This window comes from Rattus norvegicus, chromosome 18 (assembly GCF_036323735.1).
Source record: "Rattus norvegicus strain BN/NHsdMcwi chromosome 18, GRCr8, whole genome shotgun sequence".
In the NCBI taxonomy this organism is placed as follows: domain Eukaryota; kingdom Metazoa; phylum Chordata; class Mammalia; order Rodentia; family Muridae; genus Rattus; species Rattus norvegicus.
This window is the reverse complement of record NC_086036.1, coordinates 48,074,708-48,100,012: the sequence shown is the minus strand read 5'-3', so window position 1 is coordinate 48,100,012 and position 25,305 is coordinate 48,074,708. Positions and strand designations below refer to the sequence as shown.

The 25,305-nt window shown below is 41.1% G+C and overlaps 1 long non-coding RNA gene and 1 pseudogene across 2 annotated transcripts in view; one reads left to right on the top strand and one right to left on the bottom strand.

Annotated features, from left to right (window-relative positions):
- The first annotated feature begins 908 nt into the window (after positions 1-908).
- Positions 909-25,305, top strand: part of LOC120098214 (uncharacterized) — a 120,054-nt gene continuing 95,657 nt past the window's right edge. For both annotated transcript variants that reach the window (XR_005496317.2, XR_010059818.1), the window contains exon 1: positions 909-2,050. This is a non-coding gene — a long non-coding RNA (uncharacterized LOC120098214). The remainder of the gene's footprint in view (positions 2,051-25,305) is intronic.
- Rps2-ps21 (ribosomal protein S2, pseudogene 21) lies at positions 19,446-20,330 on the bottom strand (annotated as a pseudogene).

The window sequence follows — 25,305 nt, the reverse complement described above, 5'->3', positions numbered from 1 at the left end:
ACCAACAATGGTTCCCCCTGCCCCTGCCTCCAAACACTTCAGATTTCTCTTTCACAGAAGGCAATAGTCACACAACCTCTCTCCTTATAGAAGTAGTTAGTTTCCACATTGCCATTATTTTCCCTTTTATTTAAAAGAAACATTGGGTGTCTTAGATCAAAGCATTCCCTATCTTTAAATTCTGCTCATTGTGTTTAAAAATCTAATTCTTGTCTAAGGAAACAGTAGTCCTACTGTTTCCAGCATCATAACATTTTAGGTGGTCCAGCATCATAACATTTTCTACTGGGACACCAAACATTGCTTACCTACCATAACCTCCCCCCATATCTGATTTCTACTGGTTTCATTTTTTTAACTGTCTAAATAGAACTTTCTCAGTCTACAATATCCGAGAAAGATGATTGTTTAATAACTGACTGAATTCAGAGTTTCCTTCACCATTTGTTTTTATGTGATATTTAAGGGAACCGATTCTGAGTTTTTTTTAAGAGCTGGTATGATCGCTATCTTGTTTCTCAATTTGATCTTGTCTGGTTTTAACTAAAACCCAAGGGACTGTGAGGGAAATTTTTCCCCATTAATTATTTTTATTTATTTATTTTACATCCCTATCACAGTTTCCCCTCCTCATAGACTAGCGAGTGACTCCCCTCCCACTTTGGCCTCCGACTCCCCTTATCCTCTGAAAAGGGAAGGCCACCCCTGGGTACCAACCCACTGTGGCACATCAATCTCTGCAGGACTGGGCACATCCTCTTCCACTGAGGCTAGCCAAGGCAGCCAGTTAGGGGAACAGGATCCACAAGGAGGGAACAGAGTCAGGGACAGCTTTCATTACAGTTGCTGAGGGAGCCCCATGAAAACCACGTTACATATCTACTACATATGAGTGGGGGAGGCCTAGCTTCAGCTCATGTACGCTCTTTGGTTGGCGGTTTAGTGTCTGTGAGCTCCCAAGAGTCCAGGTTAGTTGATTTTGTTGGTCTTCCTGTGGAGTTCCTAATCCCTCTGGGTCCCTCAGTCCTTTCCCAACTCTTCCACAAGACTCCAGAGCTCTGTCCAGTGTTTGGCTGTGGGTCTCTGAACCTGTTTCAGTAGCTGCTAGGTGGAACCTCTTGGAAGAAGCTATTCTAGGATCCTGTCTGCGAGCATAACAGAGTATCATTAATAGTGTCAAGGACGGGTTCTTGCCTATGGGATAGGTCTCAATTTGGGCAATCTCTGCTCCATCCTTGTCCCTGCCCATCTTGTAGGCAGGGCACATTTTGCATCAAAGGCTTTGTTGGTTGGTGCCCTTATCCCTCCACTGGAAGTTCTGCCTGGCTACAGGAGGTGACTACTTCAGAGTCCATTTTGCACACTGCTATGAGTCTCAGAGTCACCTCCATAGACACCCTGGAGTCGCCTGCATCTTAGAGATGCTCCCACCCCAGTGGCTGATTTATTTTCACTCTTCTGGCCCCTCTCTGCATCTCCGCACACCTGAGCCACTCTATTCCTCTTCCCATTCCTGCTTGTAGAGAGCGGCGCAGTGAAACAAAGATGGCGCCGACATCCAGCCTTGTCTGGATATAAACGACTTACTGCGCATGTGCAGGCTTGTCCCCTTGCTAGGGCTCCCTCTAGTGGTGAACAGCGGTACTGCACATGTGCAGTTTATGCACCAGGTGTTAGTTGACCGTTAATATGCTAATGAGGTGATTCATTCTCCGCCAATCCCTGGAGGACAAGTAGTGGGGTGATCCAAGCCCCACCAATCCCTGAGAGATAATTAGCATACTGTTGTCTATATAAGCCGAGTGATTTTGCTGCTCAGGGTCCCTGTTCAAGAGAGCTGTAACACTAAGAGAGCTGTAACACTAAGAAGAGCTGTAACACAGTAAAGGCTTGCTCGCAGAAGAATCCTGTTGCCGCGCGTCGTTCTTGCTGGCGGGACATTGGGCGCTCGACAAGTGGTGCCGAAACCCGGAAACCAACATCGCCAGTGCCGAGGGGACCCTTCAGTGTGCTGAAGAGGATTCAGAACTGCGAGAAGGTAAATTAAAAGGTAAGCTTCGAGAGGCATGCCCCTTTTTGGATTTAAGAGAGCATGTCAGAAACGGAGCGGAGTGAGAAATTAGGCTTCTGAGAGGCATGCCCCTTTTTGGATTTAAGAGAGCATGTCAGAAACGGAGCAGAGTGAGAAATTAGGCTTCCGAGAGACATGCCCCTTTTGGATTTAAGAGAGCATGTCAGAAACGGAGCGGAGTGAGAAATTAGGAGCGCGCAAAAAAGAAAAAGGTTACTAAAACAAAAGTGAAAGAGATACAAAAGGCGGAAGAAACGCTGCCAGAGGAAAAAATAGGTATGCCCCGGAGGACGAAGTACAAGTCACCCGGAGAGGATACTTTGTATCCATTAAAAGAATTAGAAGCCTTAGAACTGGCTGGCAGTGACTCTGAGCAAGAGTTGTCAGAGTCGGAGGAGGAGGAATTAGAGGAAGAGGCAGCCATATATGAGGAAGAAAGATATGGGCCTAGGTGGACAGCCACTGTGAAGAAACCTAAAGTTATGGATCCTTTGTGGGCAAGGCTTGTAATTTTGTTTCTTTTCTTCTTTGTGTGGGATAGAGAGGCCACAGAGGGCAAGCTTAAGCCTGGACCAAAACCTCTTTGGCAAATGGTCCCTGCCTGCTTAGAGGATAAACGATGTGAGGAAGCTGTTAGGACAGGTCAGAGGGTCCTTGCAGAGCAACAAGAAAGTATGTCAGAGGGAGAAAAGGTCTCGAAAGAAAAAAAGAAAAGAAAAGGAGATAAAAGGAACAGAGAGAAGGCAGAGATAAAAAATGGGGTCAGTGCAGCTTTTGTTGTGGCTCAAGTTGAGGCTATTGCTAGGTATGTGATTAGGCTCTGGAAACCTCACAGAGTCATACTGAACAGATTTGATAGAGGTAGACCGCCTGAAAATTTATTCAGGAGAATCAAACAAAATGATAAACTTGAGTGTGCCTACTTGGATTCCTGTTCTCAAGGAGATTTAGCAAGTGACAAGGTGCTTCTCTTAAAAAAGCAGTTTCAATCGGCCCTTGGAGCCTTGCACCTGTAGCTAAGATATGTGTAGCCACTTCAATTTTGTTTTCTGATTGGTTTTAAATGTATAAATATTCTCTACATGCCTTGGTTATGGACTATTGGCTTTTAAGTTATTGGATATGGTTTTAAAAAAAGGTCAATTTCACCACCCTCCTCATGTGGGGATTAACCCTCGTGGTCTGATCCCGCTAAAACTTTGGCAGATGGATGTCACACACATATCTCAATTTGGAAATTTAAAATATGCTCATGTTTCTGTTGATACCTGTTCCGGTATTATACACGCTACTCTGATGACTGGTGAAAAGACTCATAATGCCATTAGCCATTGCTTAGAGGCATGGGCAGCCTGGGGAAAGCCTGATAGTCTCAAGACAGACAACAGGCCTGCCTACACTGCAAAGTCCTTTCAGGCATTTTGCCAGACAATGCAGGTCAAACATACTACAGGATTGCCATACAATCCCCAAGGTCAAGGAATTGTGGAAAGGGTACATCATACCTTAAAAGAGCTTATACAAACACAAAAAGAGGGAATTGCCAGCAGCCGAACACCAAAAGAACAACTTTCTTTAGCTCTTTTTACTCTAAATTTCTTAATTCTGGATGTGCATGGCCGCTCTGCTGCGGATCGCCATGCTACTACTACACCTATAACTAAGACAGGAGTAAAGTGGAAGGATGTCTTAACTGATGAATGGCGTGGCCCAGATCCTGTGATTTCGAGATCTAGGGGAGCGATTTGTGTTTTTCCACAGAGTCAAGAAAATCCAATTTGGGAACCCGAGCGTTTGACTCGAAGATTGTCTTCTGCTCTTCCTGAAGATGAGATTATGAACCCTATTATTACTACTGGGAATGGTAATACAGGTTAATTCGCTCACTCTGTGGGCTATTGCCAGATCCTGGCCAGTACCCATGCCAGTTCATAGCAATTCTACTGTTTTGAGAATAAGACTGGCAAGCATAGTCTCTGGCCTTGGTTTGTATGGGTGCTGTCCAATGAGCAAGGGTCATATACATCCCTGACCCCCTTTGCTAGGTTGATGGGAGAGAACTTCGTGCTGTATAATGTTTCAGCTACCAGAAAAGGTGATACAAGGTTGATCAATATTCAATATAATAACTTCTTGGTAAATAATACTGCCACTAGTACTTCAGTATGTGCTAGATCACCTTTTTTCTGATAAGCACTAATGTAAGCAGTGGTGCTTTAAATTGTAATAGCTCTGATGTAGTCTGCTATTTAGCTGAATGCTGGGATGGCACTAATGACACCGCAGTGATGGTTAAGATTCCCTCCTTTGTGCCAATCCCAGTGGAGGCAAACCCAGATAGCTTTCCTATTCTTAATTTGCTGAAGAGATTTTGGAATTACGGCAGCCATAATTTCAGCCATTGTGCTGTCTGCTGCTGCAGCTACCACAGCTACAATTACTATGACCAATCAAATACAGACGGCTGAGACTGTCAATCAGATTGTAAAAAGAACTGCAATGGCGCTAGAGATCCAAGAAGAATTTAATACCCATTTGGCATCTGGCCTTCTATTAGCCAATCAAAGGATAGATTTAGTTCAAGAACAAATTGAAGCACTGTATCATATGACACAGCTGTCTTGCGTTTCCTCCCTTAGAGGTTTATACATTACTCTTTTGCAAGCTAACTTTTCTCAGCATTTTCAACAGAGCAAAGAAATCTCGAATTATCTGAAAGCAAACTGGTCCATGAAAGCAGAGCAACTATCAAGACAATTGCTGATGCAGATTGCTGTCCTCAACAGCACTAGGCTGGACCCCATCACAGTTGAAGACTTTACCTCATGGATTACCAATGCTTTCTCCCTTTTCAAGGAGTGGGCGGGCATGTTTGTCCTGGGGAGTTATTGTCCTCCAGGTATGCGGAGTAGGTCTCTGGCTTATTGGCTGTTTAAAAAGAGAACATGCCAGACACAAAGTGGTTGTTTACCAGGCTATGACCACCATTAAAAAGGGTACTTCTTCCAACATATGACTGGCCTCTTTGAAAGATCAAGAGTTCGCCCTAGATCATTTTTGTCACAGTCATGTGGAGTCATTGTATCCAGGGACGGGCAACTTTCCTCGAGTTCGGACCAACCCAAGACACGGGGCCTGGTGGCGATAGGGTAACTCTATGACGGGTAATGCCGAGTTTGGATGAGAATGACCTAAGACAGGAGCAATGACAAGATTGACGTGACACCCAGATCTAGACCAGTCATTTTATTAAACAAAAAAGGGGGAGATGTAGAGAGCGGCGCGGCGAAACAAAGATGGCGCCGACATCCAGCCTTGTCTGGATATAAACGACTTACTGCGCATGTGCAGGCTTGTCCCCTTGCTAGGGCTCCCTCTAGTGGTGAACAGCGGTACTGCACATGTGCGGTTTATGCACCAGGTGTTAGTTGACCGTTAATATGCTAATGAGGTGATTCATTCTCCGCCAATCCCTGGAGGACAAGTAGTGGGGTGATCCAAGCCCCACCAATCCCTGAGAGATAATTAGCATACTGTTGTCTATATAAGCCGAGCGATTTTTGCTGCTCGGGGTCCCTGTTCAAGAGAGCTGTAACACTAAGAGAGCTGTAACACTAAGAAGAGCTGTAACACAGTAAAGGCTTGCTCGCAGAAGAATCCTGTTGCCGCGCGTTGTTCTTGCTGGCAGGACATTGGGCGCGCGACACCTGCTCTTACCCGATTCTCTCCCTCTGTCTGCCACCAATGACTAATTTAACTACAGGGTTTTTCCTTAATTAAATAATCACAGTGGGAAGGCCCTCCTTTAATTCGGATCTTTTCAGCTGGGACGATTCACCTTTAATCTGGGTCACACCTTCTGGTGGTACCTTATATAAAGGGCATGTAAGAAAGAAGCTTTTGCTCTTTGCCTGCTTGTCCTTGTTCTCATTAGCAAGTTTATTACTTTACTGTCATTAGAGCCTACTCCTCCAAGATTACAGAATTACAGTGTATACTGAAGACCAGCAGAGACATCCAGCCTCATGGGCAGAACAATTACCAGATTCATGGACTTGCCATTGGTAGATAACCATTGATTGACTAGCTTGACTACAGCCTATAAACTACTGCAATACATCCCATATATACTCATTTTATTAGTTCTGTTCTTCAAGAGAACCATGACTAATACATTTGGGACAGCTAAATATATGCAGCTGCCCAGAACAAAGACCTCTTCCTATAGAGAAGCCTATTGTCCAGATAGTTTGGCTTCTTTACCATTTAGAGAAAAGCTTCTCCAGCGGTAGATTTCTGTTTTTTTCCCCTAAAGTTCTCTTGTACCCTGTACTCTGCTCCATCACCCTCGTTTAGCTCTTCCAGTTCAATTGTTCCCTTTTGATACTTCGTATTTATTCCTTCTGTCCCCCTTCCCTTGAATGTACCTCCAACGCCCACCTTTAATAATTTCCTGAGGATATTTAAAACAAAACACATGTACCTGAAGATTTAATGCTAACCTCCACAATAAGCCAGGTGATAGTGGCACACCTTTTTTATCCCAACATTGATGAGGCAGAGGCAGGCAGATTTCTGTGAATTCAACACTAGACCTTTCTACAAAGTGAATTAAGTCATTGAGTTAGGGGAAGACTGGAAGAAGCTGAGGAGGAGGACAATCCCATAGGAAGGCTAACAGTCTCAACCAACCTGGGACCCCCAAGATTTCTCAGACAGTGAGCCACTGCCCAGGCAGCATACACTAGCTGATATGAGGTCCTCAACACATGTACAGCACAAGGCTGCCTGGTCTGACCTCAGTGAGAGAAGATGCACCTAATCCTCAAGAGACGAGGCCCCTGGGAGTTGGGAAGCCTGGTGGTGGGGGAAGACATCCTCTTGGAGACAGGGGAGGAGGGATGGGATGAGAAACTGTTGGAGGGCAGACCAGGAGGAGGACAACGACCGGACTGTGAAAAAAAGGTTAAAGATAATTATAAAGAAGAAAAGAAGAAAATAAAATAAAATAAAAAAACAAACCAAACCAAACCAGACCAAAACCAAAACCAAAAACCAAAACCAAGCAAAAAAACCAAACAAAATGAAAAACCCCAAACAATAAAATAAAGAAGGCAAATAGAGCAATGGGCTAAGTAACTTAACTGAACAATCATTTCTGAAAAGGTGAAATATAAAAAGTCAACAAATACCTGAAAAAATGTTCAACTTAATTAGCCAACAGAGAAATGCAAATCCATCTTACCCCAATCAGAATGAAAAAAAAATGCTGATGAAGATGTGGACCAAAGTGAACCTAATACTCTGCTGGCAAGAACGTAACTAGTCAGTCCAGTCATGATGAAAATGTCTCAAAACCTCAAAGTTAGTCGGCAATATGGTCTAGTTATGGCATGCCTGGGTATTAATTTGGAGAATTCCAATTACTCTGTCTCAGAGATACTTATCATCAGTAATTATTTCAGCACTATTCACAAGAGTTATAGAAAGAGATTAAGTATCCAAAAAAAATTGGGTACAGAAAATGTGGATTTTTTTAATTATAAAAAGAATAAAGTTACATTGTTTGGAGAGAAAAGGATTTGACTGGAGGTAGTCATAGTATACAAGTTAAGACAGTACAGCAAAGATGATTCTTAGACTTTATAAAAATACGTAAATCATATATGTATATATATCATAAGAGTAGAAATGAAGCTGTCTTGGGAGAAAAGAGGATCAATTATATGATAACAAAGGGAGATAGAAAGGAGGATATGTCTAACTGTCTCTCCCTCATTTTTTCTGTATAATAAATTACATGTTTATCATATATTATATCTGTATGTTAATATAATATATATGTGTGTATACATAATTTTAAAAATATAAACAATGAAAAGACTTGCAAGGACAAAAATTATAAAACCATCTTATTTTCTTAACTTCTTCATTTAGTGACCAAATTTATTTTAGATTTTGGAAGTGAGGGCTGATTATGCATGTTTATCATATGTTGATTTGAATGTTTTATATGTCTTTATCAGAATAAAAATCAGTTTTTTTTTCCGGAGCTGGGGACCGAACCCAGGGCCTTGAGCTTCCTAGGTAAGCGCTCTACCACTGAGCTAAATCCCCAGCCCTAAAAATCAGTTTTAAATAGGACTGGTACAGTTCTTGCTGTGGAATGAAAGCAGATAGGTAATTTTAATGGTGCTGAAATTAAGTGGTCATGAGTTCCTTGTCTTTACCTTGCTGCTTTATAGCAACACAGGCGTTCATGCTACAGGGATCTCCATTGGCGCTCCTTGGTGCAGGGCTGCAGAGGGAAGATGTACCAAGGAGACTGGTGGATTCTGGGTTACAGTTGCCTCTAATATATTACCTTGTCTGTGGTCAAACATAATTAATCTTTCTTAAGTATGCATGGTCATTAATGTTAGCAAGACTCATAATTAACAAATTGAAACCCAAAGTATAAGAAAACTCTCAATTCTGTAGAGGCCAAAAGATTAATAGAACAAATGCATTCTCTCTGAAATAAAGACAGATGGACTTGGTAAGAAAAAACTTATCTGAACAGTGAACATCTTTCAAATATTCTTTTATATGAGAGTTTTAACTATATACTGACAGAAGTAGTTTGATAAATGCCACTTTTAATTATAAACTTATAATATTTTTATATTAAATGATTTTATGTACTTTCAGTCTAGATTTCTGTTCACAGAAATGGGAGAAATGGACTCAGGAAATCAACACAGTAATGAATTACTCGTATAACTCTGTGTTAAGCTGTGAGAGCCAGAGCTGTAATTTTGTACTTCAATACTGCCTTGTAGTTAAGACTCTTGATGTCTTTTGCAACAGTGTGAAATTAAAGGTCTTTCCTTAGAAACGAGTGTGACATCATTTTCTAACTTTCAGGCAGTATATTCTTTAAATTCCCGTATTGTATTTAACATGAGAATGGTTTTTAAAGTTAATACTTTTAAATGTAGTGGTTAATAGCAGTGGTATATCACATCACATTATCAACCTCTGCACAGAAAAAGTTGAATGAATGTAATACCAAATATAAAAATCCATTCATGAAATAATTCTTCATTGTGGAAAAAAGTTTCCTACTGTTATGATGCGTGACTTTCCTTGTACAAGAGAACAAACAGCTACGCATACCAGGTAGCGACAGAACAAGGAAATAGTTCCATCAGGTCTAGCTTCATGAAACAAGGGATTTATTGGGGTCACTCATGGGAGAGTGACTGAGATGGCAGCACACATTCTCATAGCCAGAACTGTACCAGTTCTATTTAAAATTAATTTCTATTCTGATAAAGACATATAAAACATTCAAACCGGCATATGATCAAATGTACATTTAATATCTTCCCCCCCAGCAATTGGTTACTGCTTTTATAATCCCGAAGATGTGTCTCTTGATTCTTGTAAATTTCATGAACTTCCTGAATGTCTCTAATCCCCTTTTTCTTCTTAAAGAGAGAATGCTTTCCTTTGAAGGAAATAGCTATGGAACCCACTACTATTTAACATATCTCACAGGTTGAGTATATTCACCACTGGTTTTATATTGTGCTTTTTCAGGATGGCATAGCTAGCTGTTTTGAATCTAACAAAATAGCACTTTGAGTGCCTCCCAGGAATGAGGAACTGTGTGGGTCCTTGTTTCATGTGTACCACACCATCAGGACAATTGTAAGTGGTTTGTCTCAACTCTGTAGCTATTTTAAGTTCATGAAGGCTGTTTGCAGTTTGTTGATGCCATAAATTACTGGGCTACATAATAGTAATTTGTTCAAAATTATGATATGTCTGTTCTTAAAAGTGTCACAAGTTCAAAATTGTTGAACTAAGCTGTACTTTCCAGGTGCTCCTCATTGTTTCAATCGCTATTGAGGATTACTTTTATCCAAGTGATAATTTATACTCCCATCTGAACCTTGTGAATCTCTCTTGATTTTCGTGCTTTTTTCCTGCTGACTTTCATTTGTGGAATTGAGTATTTAGGCCACCTATAGACCGACAGGAAACTGAACATGGAAAACTCAATATTGAGAGGCATTTCACCATTTTCCTTCTCATCCCATTCCTCTAGCCCAAATGATTTTGGATTACTTCACTCTGGTATTCCATTTATGCCATAAAAACAGTTCCCGTTACTTCCCCCATGCCAACCCTTCTCACGTTCCATGCCTTATATTGTGACTGGGTTTGTTCCACAAACCTAGTGTCGTGAACATTCCTCTTTCCCCCTTTTCACCAACTGCTAAAATGCTCCTGTCTTCTATCTGTCTCCTCTTCAGGTCTTCATCCTTTACCTCTCTGTCTGGGGCGTCAGACGTCTTTCACCTGCCTCGCACTTCAATGTGGGGCATCAATCATCTCTACCTTGACCTTAGCAGAGTCTTTTTGACTAGTTCTTCTGCTTCTAGATTGACAGTGTTCACTGTGAGTTCTATGCTGTGCCTAAAAGTATAATTGGGAATAGGATGTACACCCCCGCCCCCCAAATTGGTCAATATTTCCTCATTGGTTGTATGATAAAATTCAAATCTCTTTACCACAAAATATAACACACTCTTTGCAACATCATCTAGTCCCAACTTGGCATTTTAATGTGCTTTAAACTGATACATAAAACATAACACTTACTAAGACTAGTGAACACCATGTGATGCTTGTTTCCTCGTTAGGGTTACTATTGCTGTGGTCAAACGCCATGACCAAAAACATGGGGAGGAAAGGGTTCGTTTCACACACTGTTCCATATAACAGTTCATCGTCAAAAGCAGTGAGGTCAGAATCCAACCAGGGCAGAAGCCTGGAGGCAGGAGCTGATACAGATGCTGTTTCCTGGTTTGCTTTTCGTGGCTTATTCAGCCTGCTTTCTAAAGATTCATTATATTATACTAAGTACACTGTAGCTGTCTTCAGACACACCAGAAGAGGACATCAGATCCCATTACAGATGGTTGTGAGCCACCATGTGGTTGCTGGGATTTGAACTCAGGACCTCTGGAAGAGCAGTCAGTGCTATTAACCACTGAGCCACCTCTCCAGCCCCCAGTCTGCTTTTTTATAGAATGTAGTACCACCAGCCCTGGAAATCGCCTCATGCACAATGATCTAGGCCAGTCTAATCAATCGTTAATTAAGAAAATGCACTGAAGTTGCGCCTCCAGTCTGATCTTATGGAAGCTTTTCTCAGTGGGAACGCCATCCACTGTGATGACTCTTGCTCTTCCTAATGCTGAGACCCTTTAATACAATGTCCCATGTTGTGGTGACTCCCAACCTTAAAATTATTCTCATTGCTACTTCATAACTATGATTTTGCTACTGTTACGAGTTATACTGTAAATATGTGTGTATTTCATTGGCTTAAGAGAATGTGAAAAGATCTGTCAACCCCCAAAGGGGTTGCGACCCACATGTTGAGAGCCACTGCCTTCTTGTTTCAGGTTGATATAAAACTAGTCAGTACAGCTTGATATATATGTACATAGTGTTTAAATAAGTTTGAATGTTTTCCTCCTTTATCATTGCCATAAGCTAAGAACTCTGTGAGGTTTTAAACCGGAAACAAATGCCTGGGGTGCCTATTTAACATATCAAAGTAGACACTGGCTACCAGGTTCTCCCCACAGCCCCTCAGTCTCTACCTGTCACAGGGTCCTCCAGGCTGGCATACCCTGCACCTTACCCTGAACTCTCCATACCAGCGGCTGGGCTGCTCTTCCCTGTATAATCTAAACATTTTGGTCACCTCCTCTTTTTGAACCTTGGTTGTTCTGGCTGCTGCACCTTGTTCCCCTCTCTTCCCTGTCCCCGCTTCCCACAGGGCACAGGTCAATTTGATCATGTCCACTCTGGACTCTCCCAGATGACCCCACCTCTGGCTCTGCTCTCCCTTTTATCCACAATAAACCATCTCCTCAACCATACCTAGGAGCAGTCCTCTCCCTCCCCTTTAAATTTCTTTTTGTCATTCACTTTGGATGTCCCTTTATGTGTTGTTGTTGTTTAAGGATGTTCTACATGAGACTGAGCACAGCACTGTAGCCTCTGCATTTGGACCCATTGGGTATCTCTCTAAGAGCCTCTGCCCACTGCAAAGAGGAGCCCCTCTGATGAGGTGTGAGAACTATACTTTTCCATGGGTATCAGGACTCGTATTTCGAAGGCAGTTGGAAATGACAACTTATCGACATGGTAGTAGTTAATTCTCCTCATGAATGGGGAAAAATCCCATAGGGCCCCACTCATAAAGAAAAGATTATAGGTAATGACTGAAGAGGGAAGGAGAAGGCTTTCTTCCAGGACAAATACTAAATTTGTAGGTATGGGAAATACTGATATGAATTCACGGGGGCTGTTAATGGGGACCCAAGGAAAGTTGCAGGAGGGAGGGGGAGTGTGATATCAATGCAATGTACTCAAGGATGAGAAGGGAAGAAAAATAGAGAAACACAAAAAATGTTCATCTGTAACATTGCTAAAAGATGATATTTAGACAATAAAGCTAAGTCTACAGATATAATTTTCCTATTTCTTGTATGGGTTAGTAAAAATTGAATAATTTTGTAGTAAAAGCTCTTTCTTTGTTAGGGTTTTCATTGCTGTGAAGACACACCATGACCACAGCACTTCTTATTTAAAAGACCTCTTAATTGAGGATGGCTGACAGTTTCAGAGGTTTGGTCCCTTATTGTCATGGGGGGGAAACATGGCAGAGTATAGGCAGACACAGTGCTAGAGAATTCTACATCTTGATTCCCAGGCAGTGGAAGTAGACTGTGTGACACACTGGGCATAGCTAGAGTGTGAGAGACCTCAAAGCCTGCGTCCATGAGACACAATTCTTCTGACAAGGCCATGCCCCCTAAAAGTGTCACTCCCTCTGGACCAAGCATTCAAACACATGGGTCTGTGGGTGCCGTACCTATTCAAACCACCGCAAAATCCAAGTTCCAGAGGCTAAGCTATCTGTGGAGAACTCGTAACTAACTTAGCTATTTTTATTATAGTATGTAATTGCCATTCAGCAGTTTGATGGTGGTGGATGGGTGGGGCATGACAAGTTCAAGCTGTTGATTGGACTTTATGATGCTACTGAGTTTTTGCATTGCCAAAAGAAAACATGATTGCAAAGGGAAAGACGCTCTCAGCCAATTAAATAGTCTCCTCTGGCCACAAAGAAACAAACAAGCAAAGTAAAAAATAACCCTCTAACTCTAAAAAAAATGTACATTGCCTCATTACCAGGTGTAGTCACGCATTGCAACAGCCTTGGGGCATCTGTCTCCTCTCTAACTGTAACTAAGTAACAGTGACCGAAGGACCATTTCTGAACCCCTCGCTCTGCCTTGGGCTGTGTACACCAGTTGTCAGGAGTGACTTGTAATCCCCAGAATGCCCCAGCTGTCCCAAGCTTGGTGACTTTGCTGAGGATATTCCCACTGCTTGGTTTCCATAAATGATAAATATTTAGTCTTCAGGCTTGCTTCTGGCCAGATATTTACATCCTTCCATCATTCAAAGCATTATCATTCCAACTGGTATCTGAGACCCCTAGGGCTTCTCAAGAACCATCTGTTTAATCTGTTGCCAGACGCCCAAGATGCCCACACCACTGTGACTGACTACATTTCCCAACCTTACACAGTTTAATTCTCTAAGTCCCACCAGTAAACTTTCTGAACTTATGCTTTCTCTTTCATCTCCCATATCTTTAGACCCTTTACTAAACTACACTTTAATATTTGTTTATAACAATATAACTTCTCTCCAATAGATCTAATCCTGTGCATAATTTTGTTTTACATTATAGCATTACAAGTTTGTAGTTATATATAATATTTATACACATATACATAACATACCTAATATGTAATTCTCTCTGACACACACAGATACACATTCATGCATAATCCCATGCAATTATTTTCTTTGTTAATGAATAAGGAATGATTTTATTTTACAGCTAATAAAAACTTGCCATTGATTTGCACAACTAAAAATTGATCTCAGGGCAACCTTTGGAACATAAAGTATCAAAAGTTGTTATTATTAATTAGTTTTGGGAACTCTGGTTTTTTTGTTTTTGTTTTTGTTTTTCCATTTTTATTAAATTGGGAATTTCTTATTTACATTTAAAATGTTATCCCCTTTCCCGGTTTCCAGGCCAACATCCCCCTCCCCCTCCCCCTCTATATGGGTATTGCCCTCGCCATCCTCCACCCATTACCGCCCCCCCCCAACAATCCCATTCACTGGGGGTTCAGTCTTGGCAGGACCAAGGGCTTCCCCTTTCACTGGTGCTCTTACTAGGCTATTCATTGCTACCTATGCAGTTGGAGCCCAGGATCAGTCCATGTATAGACTTTGGGTAGTGGCTTAGTCCCTGGAAGCTCTGGTTGCTTGGCACTGTTGTTCATATAGGGTTTCAAGCCCCTTCAAGCTCTTTCAGTCCTTTCTCTGATTCCTTCAACGAGGGTCCCGTTCTCAGTTCAGTGCTTTGCTGCTGGCACTCACCTATATATTTGCCATATTCTGGCTGTGTTTCTGAGGAGAGATCTACATTCAGTTCCTGTCAGTCTGCACTTCTTTGCTTCACCCATCTTATCTAGTTTGGTGGCTGTATATGTATGGGCCACATGTGGGGCAGGCTCTGAATGAGCGTTCCTTCGGTCTCTGTTCTAAACTTTGCCTCCCTATCCCCTCCTAAGGGTATTCTTGTTCCCCTAGTAAAGAAGGAGTGAAGCATCTGAATTTTCTTCATCCTTCTTGAGTTTCATGTGTTCTGTGCATCTAGGGTAATTCGAGCATTTGGGCTAATAGCCACTTATCAATGAGTGCATACCATGTGTGTTTTTCTGTGATTGGGTTACCTCACTCAGGATGATATTTTCCAGTTCCCTCCATTTGCCTATGAATTTTATAAAGTCATTGCTTTTGATAGCAGAGTAGTATTCCATTGTGGAGATGTACCACATTTGCTGTATCCATTCCTCTGTTGAAGGGCATCTGGGTTCTTTCCAGCTTCTGGCTATTATAAATAAGGCTGCGATGAACATAGTGGAGCACGTGTCTTTTTTATATGTTGGGGCATCTTTTGGGTATATGCCCAAGAGAGGTATAGCTGGGTTCTCAGGCAGTTCAATGTCCAATTTTCTGAGGAATCTCCAGACTGATTTCCAGAATGGTTGTACCAGTCTGCAATCCCACCAACAATGGAGGAGTGTTCCTCTTTCTCCGCATCCTCGCCAGCATCTGCTGTCACCTGAGTTTTTGATCTTAGCCATTCTCACTGGCGTGAGGTGGAATCTCAGGGTTGTTTTGATTTGCATTTCCCTTATGACTAAAGATGTTGAACATTTCTTCGGGTGGTTCTCAGCCATTCGACATTCCTCAGCTGTGAATTCTTTGTTTAGCTCTGAACCCCATTTTTAATAGGGTTATTTGTCTCCCTGCAGTCTAACTTCTTGAGTTCTTTGTATATTTTTGGATATAAGCTCTCTATCAGTTGTAGGATTTGTAAAGATCTTTTCGCAATCTTTTGGTTGCCGTTTTGTCCTACCTTTACCTTACAGAAGCTTTGTAATTCTGTGAGATCCCATTTGTCGATTCTTGATCTTAGAGCATAAAGCATTGGTGTTTTGTGCAGGAAATTTTCCCCAGTGCCCATGTGTTCGAGATTCTTCCTCAGTTTTTCTTCTATTAGTTTGAGTGCATCTGGTTTGATGTGGAGGTCCTTGATCCACTTGGACTTAAGCTTTGTACAGGATGATAAGCATGGACCGATCTGCATTCTTCTACATGCTGACCTCCAGTAGAACCAGCACCATTTGCTGAAAATGCTCTTTTTCAATTGGATGATTTTGGCTCCTTTGTCAAAAATCAAGTGACCATAGGTGTGTGGGTTCATTTCTGGGTCTTCAATTCTATTCCACTGGTCTATCTGCCTGTCTCTGTACCAATACCATACAGTTTTTTAATCACTATTGCTCTGTAATACTGCTTGAGTTCAGGGATAGTGATTCCCCTGGATGTCATTTTGATTATTCATTTTGATTATCAAACATTTCTTTATTTCTTTCCTTTGGGGAAGGATCATAAACCTTATTTAATTAATTTTTTCAATTAAATTTTAGAATTTTTAAAAAGAATTTCAAACATGAATACCATATTTATTTCTACTCCCCCATCCCTCTGACTCCTCTCATATCACTCCTCTCAAATTCATGACCTCTTCTTTATTGTTTTATATATGTTCTTTTTTTTTTTTTTGGTTCTTTTTTTCGGAGCTGGGGACCGAACCCAGGGCCTTGCGCTTCCTAGGCAAACGCTCTACCACTGAGCTAAATCCCCAACCCCTATATGTTCTTATATGTACACATATGTATACATATGTAAACACAGACTGCTGAGTTCATTTGATGTTGCTGACACTTGTAGGTATTTTTGGTTGACCACTGGAGATTGGGTAATCCATCAGGAGCTCATCTCTGAAGAAGACTGATTCTTCTTCTCTTGGCAGCCATTAATTCCTTGTATCTCTTCATCTAGGGGTAAGGCCTTGTGGGATATTCCCCATCCACACTCGCATGTCATTGGTGATATTATTGTGTAGTTCTTGTTTAGGTGACTATTGTTTTGAGATTTTAAAGGTGCAGCTTCCTTTTCATACTTAGAAGATGCTATCCTTTAACAAACATCCCAGTCCTATGACTTTTGCCATCTTCCAGCCCTCTTCTTCAACGTTTTCTGAACCATAGGTGTAGGAGTTGTGTTGTTGATGTGTCGATTGGGGCTGGATAACCCCATAGTCTATTGTCCCTGGATTTTGATCATGGCTTTCTGCAATGGTCTTCATCTTCTCCCAAAAGAAGTATCTTTGATGAAATATGAGAGCTATGCTTATCTCTTCATGCAGGCCCAAGTATTTAGACTGCATTTAAGAATTAGAGTGGTTTAGGCAGTACATAGGCAGTAATAGGTTGTCCTTTAATGTCCATGACCTCATCAACTATGGGTGATTTTTTAGGTTTACTGATGCAGACATAATTTCCCTCCTACTTATTGACCCTTAAGTACCATTAGATGACTACTGGGTACTCTCAGGATAATAGTTCTCCTGTTGCACCACTGGGAGTTGCTGAGCTTGACAAAGATTTCCTTGAAGTCAAGTACAAGGATCCAATGAAAATTTCCTTCCCAATGTGTATTCCAGGAGCATTTGTAGGGAGTTAAGAAATGCTAATTAAGTGAATATGATCTTCTCACAGTAGCACCAATTTAGCAAATTCAGATTGTAGGAGTATTCCCATGGGGCCACTCAAATCTGAAATTAATTTACTTCCACAGATTACGCAGGGAAAATTGCCTGGTTATCAAGACACCTTAGCCTGAGTTTATAGAAAAGGCAAAGTTATGCTAACAATTTTACTGCCTGTAAAAATAGTAAAATATTAAAACTTTCTGTATATACAACAGGTGCAGCTGCCTAATTAGTTTCTTCAGAAAGTCTTGACTATTTTGATGAAGACATTGGTTTTCTGTTATTAAAGCAGACGTTATTTATTATTTAAGATTCTCAGAATAATAATCTTGATTTATAGTTCTTAATACAGATTTACTTCTAGATCGTGGTATACTTTGAGCTTAAACAACCCCATAGTGTTTATGGCACAGAGAACAAAAAGGCCATATCAAACCTTACTAGATTACATGGGTTATAGATTTTTGCGAAATGGATACATTCCAGTTTGCCTTTTAAATATGAATGTTGATTTTTTCCGTCATTGCCTATACTGTAAGTTCTGCTGATCTCATCATGTCAATATGAAAATCAGGGCTATGTATACAACATCCTTTCAACGGTGTAATTGGGAAATGTATTCCACCTCCTGAGAGAATCAATCTGCGCACTTACAGAACAGATGTGAACAAAGAAATAAGTGAGATGCTCCGATGGGAGGACTGTGCTAAGCAAGGAGCATGTGTCATAAATGTGAATCTTATATAATAGAACTGCACCTTTTACAACACAAATGTGATCATAAAACCATCTGCTTCATAATCAGCTTGGAAAGTGCATCTGGTATTGCTCTATCGGCTCTCCAAATTGTTCCTAGATGCACTTTAAAAACATAACATGAACACAAGCATTATGGGTGGAGAGACTGAATGTCCAGATGGCTTCCTTTAGTATCGTTACTAATTTCATCATTGTGTTTCTTAATTAAGCGTTCTCAGTAAGCATGTAACTGTTACCACTAAAATCATATTAATTAAACAAGTGTTTAAAGGACCAGGTAAGTGGTGCTTTCCAATTAAGTTCTGTAAGTTGCTTATAAATTTTTGCTTTCTCAATCACTCCTTTCTGTTAAGGCAACTACAGAAGCATGAAAATCTTTACTGTGATATGCTCAATACGACAAGCTGGAGAGAAAATGGTGGCTTAAAACGGTACATTAATGCAGGGTCAGTGGGCTCTGGAGCTAGACGTTAGTCTATATTGGGAAAACACTTTTAGTGTTTGTTATTACTGATACCATGTTGCACAATTAACAATATTGATACTGGAATTGGAAATAACTCTTTTCTCGCTAGTAACGAGATTTTCTACACAGTGGGGAAATGTTCCTCTTTAGGTTAAAAGGACAAAAGAGCATTGAGTTTATGCATCTCTGGTCATTTTAACTGCTACATAGATTACATTTGCCATTGTAACTGGAATCCCATGAGAGTTAGCACTTTTTTCTCAGTGTCCCCTGTTACAAAACCCCTGCCTCCAAGCCGTATTCCAAGACCACGTCTGGAATCAACTAAAGACAAGCAACCGAGCACATCTGTGAGGGAGAAATGTCTTCGTGGTTGGATGGTTGGTGGTGGGAAGACCCACTCTAAGTTCAGATCCTTTGAATTCAGGAGACCCACCCTAAATCTGGGCCATACTTTCTGGTGATAGCTCATATAAAAAGACAAAGAAGGTAGCTTCTGCTTTTTCCCTGTTTGTCCTCATTCTTGGTCGTACTCCATCTGTTCTGCTGCTGAGGCATTGCTACACTGGTCTGAGAACCTTTGGGATTCCAACACTGACTGAAGAGCAGCTGAGACAAATGCACTATCAGACTCTCGGCCTTTTCGTCGGGACACAGGGAGTGTCTGTCACTTCGATCTTGATCTTCTAGATATCACTTCTATCATATTGTTCTAGAGAACCCTGACTAATATACCTCTCATTATTCCATTTACAAGGCCAAGCTCCAACACTAATTTTAATTTTGAAAGTTGAAGGTTTAAGTTGAAAATTCTTAAGAAAAACAAAACAAAACCAGATTTAATTCTTTCATTTTTCTTGTATAAACCCTTATGTGGTAGGCACAGCTGGAGCCCAGGTCCTCTGAACAGAGACTCTGGTGTGGGTTTTCACAAGATGGTCAGAGAATGCCTGATAGGGAGACTTGGTGGAAAGTCTCTTTCCAGAGGTCAGAGGTCAAGTAGCTGTAGGTCTTAGAGATGGCATCAAAGTTGCCCAGATGGGCAGTGCAACCTTTGGTTGAAGTGTAGCAGTCATCTATACTGGCCATCATCAGTAGCTTCTTGGGCACAAGAGCAGAGACAACTGCCAGTGCCTCTGGGGTCAGGGATAAGACGCAGCAGCACAGAGCCACAGCGGCCTGTCACTTTGCATGGCACAGTGTGGGACTTACCAACCTTGTTCCCCCAGTAGCCTCTCTGCACAGGGACAATGGAAATCTTGGTTAAGATGATGACCCCTCGAGTGGCAGTGACTACCTCCTTGGAGCACTTAATACTAAGACCAAAGTGGCCATTGTAGTCCCCAGTAGCGACAAAAGCCTTGAACCTGGTCTGCTGGCCAGCCCGAGTCTGCTTCTGCACTGGCATGATTTTCAGAACCTCATCCTTTAGAGATGCACCCAGGAAAAAGTCAATAATCTCAGACTCCTTAATGAGCAGGGAGAACAAGGAGATCTCCTCCAAGGACTTGATCTTCATGTCCTTAACCAGGCGGCCCATCTTGGTGACAGGATCCACTCCTTGTCTTCAGCTTTACCTCCTTGTCTTCAGCTTTACCTCCACAAGCCCTGTGACCTCGACCACGGTCACGGCCATGGCCACGGCCTCAGCCCCTAAGACCACTGCCAAATCATCTGGGGAAGCCTCCGCAGCCTCCTAATCCTGGGTCCCCGGGTCCTCCTGGCCCTCCAGTGGCACAAGTGTCATCCACCATTTGGTGTTTTCCCGAAGAAGCAAGTTGAAAAGTCTTAAGTTATCACAAGTGTTTGCTTTAATTATATGCGTTTCTCCTCTGTTATTAAACTGTTGCTTTGGTCTTTTGGGCTGCTTTTGCTTTTCAGGAGAGTCTCTCTGTATAACCCAAGCTGGTCTATACTCATGATCCTCATGGTCCAACTTCTTCAGTGTTGGGTTGATAGGTGGACAGTATACGACCTGGCCTTTCCTCCTGGACCTTCTTCCCAAACTCTGTGCTGACAGGCAGGGAGTAAACAACCTGGACTTTGGCTGACATTGGATACTCTGATTTTGACTTAAACTCAGCACAAATGGTGCCTTTACTAGCACAGTACATCTGATGTCACATTCAGACTCATGACCCAGTTTTCAATTATTTATTTTTAAAATCAAGTTATGGGAATTTTACAGGAAATAATGTCATTGTCCTCAAAGAAGTAATAAAAACTAACTAAACTTTGATTATAACTTCAGGAAGGTTAGTTGAGCAGGTGACATGTGAGTTGGCTCCAAGGTATACATAAAGATTTTTGACTTAAAAGACACAAAAGTGAGATTTTTTCAAGAAGGAGGAAAAAGATTAACAAATTAATATTCAGTAAGTACTATGTTACATATTTCACACATATGTTTTAACTCTCATAGAAATTATATAAAGCTCAGTTCAAATGGTACCAAAATACATTTCGTCTTGTTCACATGATATTAAAATACATTCCTCATTGGGATTAGAAGGTAGTAAATGAAGCTATGACAAACAGCCATTAGACCTTAGGGCTAAAACAATAGAGAAAAATCAAACATCTTTTATCAAAAAACTAGCTAAGTTTTTTTTTTTTTTTTTGTCTAGAGACTTGGTATCCGTTAGTACTGAGATGCTTTGTTATCAAAGTCCTAAACAACTAGGGTCCATAACACAAGAACAAGAGAAGAGAAAACACAAGGATAAAGGGTATAATGGAGATATTAAATATCTAGGGTAATTTTTTGGCATTTTCATATGTATCTCTAGGAATTAATTCAATATATCCTGCCATCCACTTGGATCAAGGACACCTTTCAATTCTCAGAAAGTAAAAGATAGTGATGAATTACACGAGAGATATTTTTTTTTTATTAACTTGAGTATTTCTTATATACATTTCGAGTGTTATTCCCTTTCCCGGTATCCGGGCAAACATCCCCCTCCCCCCTCCCCGTCCTTATGGGTGTTCCCCTCCCAACCCTCCCCCCATTGCCGCCCTCCCCCCACCAGTCTAGTTCACTGGGGGTTCAGTCTTAGCAGGACCCAGGGCTTCCCCTTCCACTGGTGCTCTTACTAGGATATGCATTGCTACCTATGAGGTCAGAGTCCAGGGTCAGTCCATGTATAGTCTTTGGGTAGGGGCTTAGTCCCTGGATGCTCTGGTTGCTTGGCATTGTTGTACATATGGGGTCTCGAGCCCCTTCAAGCTCTTCCAGTTCTTTCTCTGATTCCTTCAACGGGGGTCCTATTCTCAGTTCAGTGGTTTGCTGCTGGCATTCGCCTCTGTATTTGCTGTATTCTGGCTGTGTCTCTCAGGAGCGATCTACATCCGGCTCCTGTCGGTCTGCACTTCTTTGCTTCATCCATCTTGTCTAATTGGGTGGCTATATATGTGTGGGCCACATGTGGGGAAGACTCTGAATGGGTGTTCCTTCAGTCTCTGTTTTAATCTTTGCCTCTCTCTTCCCTGCCAAGGGTATTCTTGTTCCCCTTTTAAAGAAGGAGTGAAGCATTCACATTTTGATCATCTGTCTTGATTTTCATTTGTTCTAGGCATCTAGGGTAATTCAAGCATTTGGGCTAATAGCCACTTATCAATGAGTGCATACCATGTATGTCTTTCTGTGATTGGGTTAGCTCACTCAGGATGATGTTTTCCAGTTCCAACCATTTGCCTACGAATTTCATAAACTCGTTGTTTTTGATAGCTGAGTAATATTCCATTGTGTAGATGTACCACATTTTCTGTATCCATTCCTCTGTTGAAGGGCATCTGGGTTCTTTCCAGCTTCTGGCTATTGTAAATAAGGCTGCGATGAACATAGTGGAGCACGTGTCTTTTTTATATGTTGGGGCATCTTTTGGGTATATGCCCAAGAGAGGTATAGCTGGATCCTCAGGCAGTTCAATGTCCAATTTTCTGAGGAACCTCCAGACTGATTTCCAGAATGGTTGTATCAGTTTGCAATCCCACCAACAATGGAGGAGTGTTCCTCTTCCTCCAGATCCTCGTCAGCATCTGTTGTCCCCTGAGTTTTTGATCTTAGCCATTCTCACTGGTGTGAGGTGAAATCTCCGGGTTGTTTTGATTTGCATTTCCCTTATGACTAAAGATGTTGAACATTTCTTTAGGTGTTTCTCAGCCATTAGGCATTCCTCAGCTGTGAATTCTTTGTTTAGCTCTGAACCCCATTTTTAATAGGGTTATTTGTTTCCCTGAGGTCTAACTTCTTGAGTTCTTTGTATATTTTGGATATAAGGCCTCTATCTATTGTAGGATTGGTAAAGATCTTTTCCCAATCTGTTGGTTGCCGTTTTGTCCTAACCACAGTGTCCTTTGCCTTACAGAAGCTTTGCAGTTTTATGAGATCCCATTTGTCGATTCTTGATCTTAGAGCGTAAGCCATTGGTGTTTTGTTTAGGAAATTTTTTCCAGTGCCCATGTGTTCCAGATGCTTCCCTAGTTTTTCTTCTATTAGTTTGAGTGTGTCTGGTTTGATGTGGAGGTCCTTGATCCACTTGGACTTAAGCTTTGTACAGGGTGATAAGCATGGATTGATCTGCATTCTTCTACATGTTGACCTCCAGTTGAACCAGCACCATTTGCTGAAAATGCTATCTTTTTTCCATTGGATGGTTTTGGCTCCTTTGTCAAAAATCAAGTGACCATAGGTGTGTGGGTTCATTTCTGGGTCTTCAATTCTATTCCATTAGTCTATCTGTCTGTCTCTGTACCAATACAATGAAGTTTTTATCAGTATTGCTCTGTAATACTGCTTGAGTTCAGGGATAGTGATTCCCCCTGAAGTCCTTTTATTGTTGAGGATAGCTTTAGCTATCCTGGGTTTTTATTATTCCAGATGAATTTGCAAATTGTTCTGTCTAACTCTTTGAAGAATTGGATTGGTATTTTGATGGGGATTGCATTGAATCTGTAGATCGCTTTTGGTAGAATGGCCATTTTTACTATATTAATCCTGCTAATCCATGAGCATGGGAGATCTGTCCATCTTCTGAGGTCTTGTTCAATTTCTGTCTTCAGAGGCTTGAAGTTCTTATCATACAGATCTTTTACTTGCTTGGTTAAAGTCACACTGAGGTACTTTATATTATTTGGGTCTATTATGAAGGGTGTCGTTTCCCTAATTTCTTTCTCGGCTTGTTTCTCTTTTGTGTAGAGGAAGGCTACTGATTTATTTGAGTTAATTTTATACCCAGCCACTTTGCTGAAGTTGTTTATCAGCTTTAGTAGTTCTCTGGTGGAACTTTTGGGATCACTTAAATATACTATCATATCATCTGCAAACAGTGATATTTTGACTTCTTCTTTTCCGATCTGTATCCCCTTGACCTCCTTTTGTTGTCTGATTGCTCTGGCTAGAACTTCAAGAACTATATTGAATAAGTAGGGAGAGAGTGGGCAGCCTTGTCTAGTCCCTGATTTTAGTGGGATTGCTTCGAGTTTCTCTCCATTTAGTTTAATGTTAGCAACTGGTTTGCTGTATATGGCTTTTACTATGTTCAGGTATGGGCCTTGAATTCCTATTCTTTCCAGGACTTTTATCATGAAGGGGTGTTGAATTTTGTCAAATGCTTTCTCAGCGTCTAATGAAATGATCATGTGGTTTTGTTCTTTCAGTTTGTTTATATAATGGATCACGTTGATGGTTTTCCGTATATTAAACCATCCCTGCATGCCTGGGATGAAGCCTACTTGGTCATGGTGGATAATTGTTTTGATGTGCTCTTGGATTTGGTTTGCCAGAATTTTGTTGAGTATTTTTGCGTTGATATTCATAAGGGAAATTGGTCTGAAGTTCTCTTTCTTTGTTGTGTCTTTGTGTGGTTTAGGTATAAGAGTAATTGTGGCTTCGTAGAAGGTATTCGGTAGTGATCCATCTGTTTCAATTTTGCGGAATAGTTTGGATAATATTGGTATGAGGTCTTCTCTGAAGGTTTGGTAGAATTCTGCACTAAACCCGTCTGGACCTGGGCTCTTTTTGGTTGGGAGACCTTTAATGACCGCTTCTATTTCCTTAGGAGTTATGGGGTTGTTTAACTGGTTTATCTGTTCCTGATTTAACTTCGGTACCTGGTATCTGTCTAGGAAATTGTCCATTTCCTGAAGATTTTCAAGTTTTGTTGAATATAGGTTTTTATAGTAAGATCTGATGATTTTTTGAATTTCCTCTTAATCTGTTGTTATGTCTCCCTTTTCATTTCTGATTTTGTTAATTTGGACGCACTCTCTGTGTCCTCTCGTTAGTCTGGCTAAGGGTTTATCTATCTTGTTGATTTTCTCAAATAACCAACTTTTGGTTCTGTTGATTCTTCTATGGTCCTTTTTGTTTGTACTTGGTTGATTTCAGCTCTGAGTTTGATTATTTCCTGCCTTCTACTCCTCCTGGGTGTATTTGCTTCTTTTTGTTCTAGAGCTTTTAGGTGTGCTGTCAAGCTGGTGACATATGCTCTTTCCTGTTTCTTTCTGCAGGCACTCAGCGCTATGAGTTTTCTTCTTAGCACAGCTTTCATTGTGTCCCATAAGTTTGGGTATGTTGTATCTTCATTTTCATTAAATTCTAAAAAGTTTTTAATTTCTTTCTTTATTTCTTCCTTGACCAGGTTATCATTGAGCAGAGCATTGTTCAATTTCCACGTATATGTGGGCATTCTTCCTTGAGTGTTATTGAAGACCAGTTTTAGGCCG